The sequence below is a fragment of the Babylonia areolata genome, chromosome 17, assembly GCF_041734735.1.
Source record: "Babylonia areolata isolate BAREFJ2019XMU chromosome 17, ASM4173473v1, whole genome shotgun sequence".
In the NCBI taxonomy this organism is placed as follows: Eukaryota; Metazoa; Mollusca; class Gastropoda; order Neogastropoda; family Buccinidae; genus Babylonia; species Babylonia areolata.
The window spans coordinates 19,220,947-19,228,446 of NC_134892.1; the positions used below are offsets into that span (position 1 = coordinate 19,220,947).

The 7,500-nt window shown below is 46.6% G+C and overlaps 1 protein-coding gene across 3 annotated transcripts in view; it reads left to right on the top strand.

Annotated features, from left to right (window-relative positions):
- LOC143291716 (uncharacterized) overlaps window positions 1-7,500 on the top strand; it is a 29,138-nt gene that overhangs the window by 852 nt on the left and 20,786 nt on the right. The gene's annotated exons all lie outside the window — the stretch shown is intronic.

Consider the following 7,500-nt stretch of genomic DNA (forward strand, 5'->3'; position numbering starts at 1 on the left):
ACGTTGTAACGTGGTCGAAGATGAAAATCATTTTATAAACAGTTGTGACCGCTACAATGACTCAAAGCAAAAACATCTGAACTCTGAAGGTCGATCATATGTTCACTTGCTGAAGAATGGTTCTATTTATAGTATTCGGAAACTCTATGTTTATATATTTAATGGCCTGAAGATACGACAGGAATTCGTCATCAGCAATGAAAAAATTTAGAATTACAAAGTACAGAGGTACTTTTGTTCTTCAGGTTGAAGTTAATATGAATTTTACATTGAGCTTTCGTTACGTGATCACCATATTGTGTACTTTAGTCACGGCTTGTGGCGTTTATTGTGCGTGTGTTCACGTGCACCTCTTTTCTCATTCCCTTCTCCCCCTTTCCTCTCCCCCCCCTCTCTCTCTCTTCCTCTCTCCTTCACCACCCTCTCTCCTTCACCACCCTTTCCCCTTCGTGTGTATACTCAGCTTAACGCCGAGCTTACGCACGTCCTTTCCTTGGAATATATGTGGCATGTTCCAATTCTTAAATATGTTGACATCAGAGCAGAATTCAAGAATGTATGAAGTTGGGGGAGAAAGACTCCCCTTTGCTTTTGATGCCGAGCTCTCTCAAGAGACCGGGGAGAGCTTTTATTTTTCTAAGCACGTTGGGTTACGCTGCTGGACAGGCATCTGCTTGGCAGATTTGGTGTAGCGTATATGGATTTGTCCGAACGCAGTGACGCCTCCTTGAGCTACTGAAACTACTGAAACTCTCAAGAGACTGGTCACCGTTCCAGCGTGTGAGCTGTTGGGTGCCGTCTGTGAAGTCGTGGGGCGTTTCCTTCTTACCCCTTTCTTCGGTGTGTCGGTGTTGGTCTGTGTGGGTCTGTGCTTTCACCCTGGGCCAGTGGTCTGCCTCTGTATCTATTTAATATATTTAAGTGCTCTGGTTTGTTACGTGTACTTTCCTATGACCACAGTAAAAAAACAAAACAAATCAAAACAAAACAAAAACAACAACAACGACAACAAAACCCCAAAACAAACAAACAAACAAACAAACAAACAAAACTGAGCTGAACTTTTCTGTGTATGTGTGTTGTTGGGACGTTAGTTAGTCTCGGGAGGGTGAGGGTACATGGTCAACCCCTTATGGGTTGTGACAACTTTTGACCTCTTTCTAGGGGCTGGAGACCGGAGATTAAAGTTTTTGTTCTTGTTCTTGTTCTCTCTGTGTGTCTCTCTGTGTCTCTGTCTGTCTGTCTGTCTGTCTGTCTGTCTCTCTCTCTCTCTCTCTCTCTCTCTCTCTCTCCATGTCCCATGCCTGTCTCTCTCTGTGTACCCTTGTCTGTCTGCCTGTCTGTGTTATGTCTTTCTGTCAGTCTGTCAATCAGTGTCTGTCTGTCTCTTCCTTCCTCAGATTGTTTAAATCTTTGTACAGGTGTCACATACAAATTCTGGACCAAGTATGTTGAACAAAAGAGTGGTACTGGAGACGGTAATCATATTGAGTGAAATGTGTGCTCAGTTATTTTTGTTTCATTTATTATGGTGGTGGTGGTGGTGTGTGTCCATCGAGATCGATGATGACCATCGTTGTCATCCAGCTGGTGGATGGGGGGAGGGTGGTGGTTTGGGGGCCGGGGGGGGGATGCTCATGAGTCTATCTGTGAATGCGCAGATAGCTGAATAGTCCCATCTGCGCACGAAATGTTCGCTGACAGTTGGGGCAGACAAAGACAGGCATATCATTTTCAGGGAGATTGTTTGCCCGTGACTTTCTGGTCTGCCTCTTCTGAACAGCTGCAGCAGTCCTGTTGGCCTCGCACAACTTGGCGCCTTTGTGCACAGCAGTGCGCCATTTGTCACGGTCCACTGCAGATTCCTCCTAGGAGTCAGGGTTGATGTCAAACGCTTACAGAGTATCTCTGAAGCGCTTCTTCTGGCCCCCGTGTGATCTCTTCCCTTGTTGCAGCTCGCCATAGAAGAGCCTTTTGGGCAGCCGATGGTCTGGCATGCGCGCCACGTGTCCAGCCCAGCGAAGCTGGGACTGCATGAGGATGGTGAAGATGCTGGGAAGGGTGGCTTTTGCAAGCACCTCCGTGTCTGGGGTCCTGTCTTGCCACTTGATGTTCAGTAGTTGTTTTTGTTGTTTGAAATCAGAAGCAAGATAAGTAAAACAAAAGAAAGCAGAAAGGAAACGGGTACAAGAAAGCGACAGAGAGAGAGAGAGAGAGAGAGAGAGAGAGAGACAGACAGACAGACAGACAGACAGACAGACAGACAGACAGACAAAGACAGAGAGGCAGAGAGAAACAGACAGACAGGCCTTTTGATTGTGTGTCAAAACCTGTGTCTCTGCAAATGGTTTTCCTGTCCATTCTATAGTGTCTGCAGTCCATCATTTCGTTTGTCTTCTTATCCGTCTCCATGTTCTTGCAAGGCCACTGGTTCTTGTTACCTGGCGATAGCAGCGTAGCATTCTTTTCACAACTGACATCAGCAGATCTTCAGGTGGTCCATTGGGCTTCTTGGTAGTTTGGTGCACTTGTTCACTGATGATGTGGTCAGTGTGTCTGTATCTTGCAACAACACCTCATTTCCCTGGCTTTCGCAACGAGGGTCCATGTCTGGCATGCATACAGGAAGATGGCACATACCAACATGTCATTCACTGAGGCGTCTGGTATTGTTTCATGGATATGTTGCTGTCCTTCCATACAGGTTTTAGTCTGGACGGTGCTGATGTTACTTTTGCTACCCTTGAGAGTATTCCTCGTTTGGATCCTTCATTGCTGACGGTGGATCTCAGGTAGGTGAACTGTTGAACAGTTCCTGGCTTCTGTTGCTGGACAGTTATATCAGCAGTGATGGTGGTGGCCATCAGTGTGGTCTTCTCGACACTGATTTCCACGCCATAACCTGTCGATGTTTCATCCATTCTTTTAACAAGCTGGCTGAGTTCTTGCTCACTACCTGCCAAGCCGTCGATGTCATCTGGGTTGTGATGGTTCTTCCTTCCACGCTGACTGTGCAAGCATGATATTCTAGTGCGTCAGTCATGATGCGTTCCAGGAATATGTTGAACAATGTTGGTACAGTCCTGACGGACTCCAACAGAATTATGGAACCACTCGCCAATTATAGGTCCTTGGGTGAATACCACGCTGGTTACTTTGGAGTATAGTTGCTGGATTATGATGATAAGCTTTTGCTGATTATTTTCTTTTTTCTGTTTCCTGTTTATGTCAGTTACGGCCATTAGTGCCTCCTGCCAGACTGAAGAATCCCATCTGGTGTTGGAGTTGTTTTTCGCAATGGGTGCACAGGTGAACGATCTGTTCAATGCTACTTCTGTCTTTGCAGAATCCGTTCTTCAGCAATGATGATATCTGCATTAGGCTGTAGTCTGTACAGAATCTAGGAGGAAAGAAAAAAAGAGAATGACAACAGAAAAAATGCAGTAGCATATATGAGTCACAGCATATTAGTATTAGGTAGGCTATAATATTCGAGTACACGTGGGTCACAATGACCGTAAAAGTACCATACACTTGAGTCAAAATGTGTGTGTGTGTGTGTGTGTGTGTGTGTGTGTGTGTGTGTGTTTATTGCTTTACAAAAAATTGTGTCAGGTATAATGTTTTTAGTTGAGTACTTGTCTAAGTTTGTTTTGCTGCACCTGATGTAATTTCTCTTAATTGGATAATACAGTTATTCATATCTTATCTTATCCTATCTCACACATGCGAACACATACGCTCTGTGTGTGTGTGTGTGTGTGTGTGTGTGTGTGTGTGTGTGTGTGTGTGTGTGTGTGTGTGTGTGCGAGACAGACAGACAGACACACACACACACACACACACACAGTCTCTCTCTCTTTCTTTTCACACACACACACGCGCGCGCACGGATACACAGACACACACGTACACACACACTTGTGCGAACACACACATAGATATAGATTCAAAAACACATTCTTACATGCACACACAAAACTACAGAAATGCACACACATGCACACAAACACACATGCTCACACACCTCCATCTTCACCTTCACTCCCAACACCACGGACACACACACATACACACACACACGCGCGCGCGCACGCACACGCACACACAAATGCATGCACGCACACCCCACTCCTTTATCTTTACCTTCACCAAAACCACAGACACACACACATACGCGCGTATACAGGATAACAAACGCTTGCATAAATATAAACCTGCCGGAACATATACCTGGAGAAACACACACTTGAGGTACATATACCTCAGGGAAATAAATACGGGGGGGCAAAGACTTTAAGGGACAAAAACAAAGAAGAACAAACACCTTCAAGAATATAGACCTGGGTGTTGGGGGGCTGGGGGGGAATGACTTAGACGTGGAGAAACATACACCTGGGCGAACGTAGACCTTGGGAAACAAATGTGGGGGAACGAAGACTTTGGGGGAACTGAAACATGGGAGAACAGAGACCTGGAGGATTACAGAGCTGTGGTTACAGAGACCAGGGGAGCAAAACTACCGGGGGAATGACTGGACTGGGGAACAAAGACATAGGGAAACACAGAGTTGGGGTGAAGACTACAGACATGGGGAACATAGGCCTGGAGAACAAAGACCTGGGACACATTGACATGGGGAACAAAAACCTGTCGCACAAAGATTTGGGGAATGCAGACCTGGGGAATATAGTTATTTTGTGTTCAGAGGCTGAAGGAGGCATCACTGCATTCGGACAAACCCATATATGCTCCACCACATCTGTCAAGCAGATGCCCGACAGAAATCACAACCCAACGCTATTAGCCAGGCCTTGAGGTGAAGGAATACAGACCTGGATTAATGTAGACCTTGTGGAATGAAGACCCGAAAAACATAGACTTTGCGAATTATAGACACGGGGGTCGAGGACCTGGGTAAATATAGACACGGGGGAACGGAACATAGACCTGGTAATATAGACCTGGGAGACAGACTTGGGGGAACACAGATAGAGCTGGGAGACAAAGACATGGGGGAACACAGACCTACAGGTAATATAGACCTGGGAGACAGACTTGGGGGAACACAGACCTACAGGTAATATAGACCTGGGAGACAGACATGGGGGAACACAGACCTACAGGTAATATAGACCTGGGAGACAAAGACTTGGGGGAACACAGATAGAGCTGGGAGACAAAGACTTGGGGGAACACAGATCTATAGGTAATATAGACCTGGGAGACAAAGACTTGGGGGAACACAGACCTACAGGTAATATAGACCTGGGAGACAAAGACATGGGGGAACACAGACCTACAGGTAATATAGACCTGGGAGACAAAGACTGGAGGGAACACAGACCTACAGGTAATATAGACCTGGGAGACAGACTTGGGGGAACACAGACCTACAGGTAATATAGACCTGGGAGACAAAGACTTGGGGGAACACAGACCTACAGGTAATATAGACCTGGGGGACAAAGACTTGGGGGAACACAGACCTACAGGTAATATAGACCTGGGAGACAGACTTGGGGGAACACAGACCTACGGGTAATATAGACCTGGGGGACAAAGACTTGGGGGAACACAGACCTACAGGTAATATAGACCTGGGAGACAAAGACTGGAGGGAACACAGACCTGCAGGTAATATAGACCTGGGAGACAAAGACTGTTGGGAACACAGACCTAAAGGTAATATAGACCTGGGAGACAAAGACTTGGGGGAACACAGACCTACAGGTAATATAGACCTGGGAGACAGACTTGGGGGAACACAGACCTATGAAGACCCGAAAAAACATAGACTTTGCGAATTATAGACACGGGGGTCGAGGACCTGGGTAAATATAGACACGGGGGAACGGAACATAGACCTGGTAATATAGACCTGGGGTACAAAGACGTGGGGGAACACAGACCTACAGGTAATATAGACCTGGGAGACAAAGACTGGAGAGAACACAGACCTGCAGGTAATATAGACCTGGGAGACAAAGACTGGAGGGAACACAGACCTACAGGTGATATAGACCTGGGAGACAGACTTGGGGGAACACAGACCTACAGGTAATATAGACCTGGGGGACAGACTTGGGGGAACACAGACCTACAGGTAATATAGACCTGAGAGACAGACTTGGGGGAACACAGACGTACAGGTAATATAGACCTGGGAGACAGACTTGGGGGAACACAGACCTACAGGTAATATAGACCTGGGAGACAAAGACTTGGGGGAACACAGACCTACAGGTAATATAGACCTGGGAGACAAAGACTTGGGGGAACACAGACCTACAGGTAATATAGACCTGGGAGACAAAGACTTGGGGGAACACAGACCTACAGGTAATATAGACCTGGGAGACAAAGACATGGGGGAACACAGACCTACAGGTAATATAGACCTGGGAGACAGACTTGGGGGAACACAGACCTACAGGTAATATAGACCTGGGGGACAAAGACTTGGGGGAACACAGACCTACAGGTAATATAGAACTGGGAGACAAAGACTTGGGGGAACACAGACCTACAGGTAATATAGACCTGGGAGACAAAGACTTGGGGAAACACAGACCTACAGGTAATATAGACCTGGGGGACAAAGACTTGGGGGAACATAACATAGACAGACTTGAGGGAACATAGACCTACAGGTAATATAGACCTGGGAGACAGACTTGGGGGAACACAGACCTACAGGTAATATAGACCTGGGAGACAGACTTGGGGGAACACAGACCTACAGGTAATATAGACCTGGGGGACAAAGACTTGGGGGAACATAACATAGACAGACTTGAGGGAACATAGACCTACAGGTAATATAGACCTGGGAGACAGACTTGGGGGAACAAAGACTTACAGGTAATACAGGTAATATAGACCTGGGAGACAGACTTGGGGGAACACAGACCTACAGGTAATATAGACCTGGGAGACAGACTTGGGGGAACACAGATCTATAGGTAATATAGACCTGGGGGACAAAGACTTGGGGGAACATAACATAGACAGACTTGAGGGAACATAGACCTACAGGTTATATAGACCTGGGAGACAGACTTGGGGGAACACAGATCTATAGGTAATATAGACCTGGGGGACAAAGACTTGGGGGAACATAACATAGACAGACTTGAGGGAACATAGACCTACAGGTAATATAGACCTGGGAGACAGACTTGGGGGAACACAGACCTACAGGTAATATAGACCTGGGAGACAGACTTGGGGGAACACAGACCTACAGGTAATATAGACCTGGGAGACAGACTTGGGGGAACACAGACCTACAGGTAATATAGACCTGGGAGACAGACTTGGGGGAACACAGACCTACAGGTAATATAGACCTGGGGGACAAAGACTTGGGGGAACATAACATAGACAGACTTGAGGGAACATAGACCTACAGGTAATATAGACCTGGCAGACAGACTTGGGGGAACAAAGACCTACAGGTAATACAGGTAATATAGACCTGGGAGACAGACTTGGGGG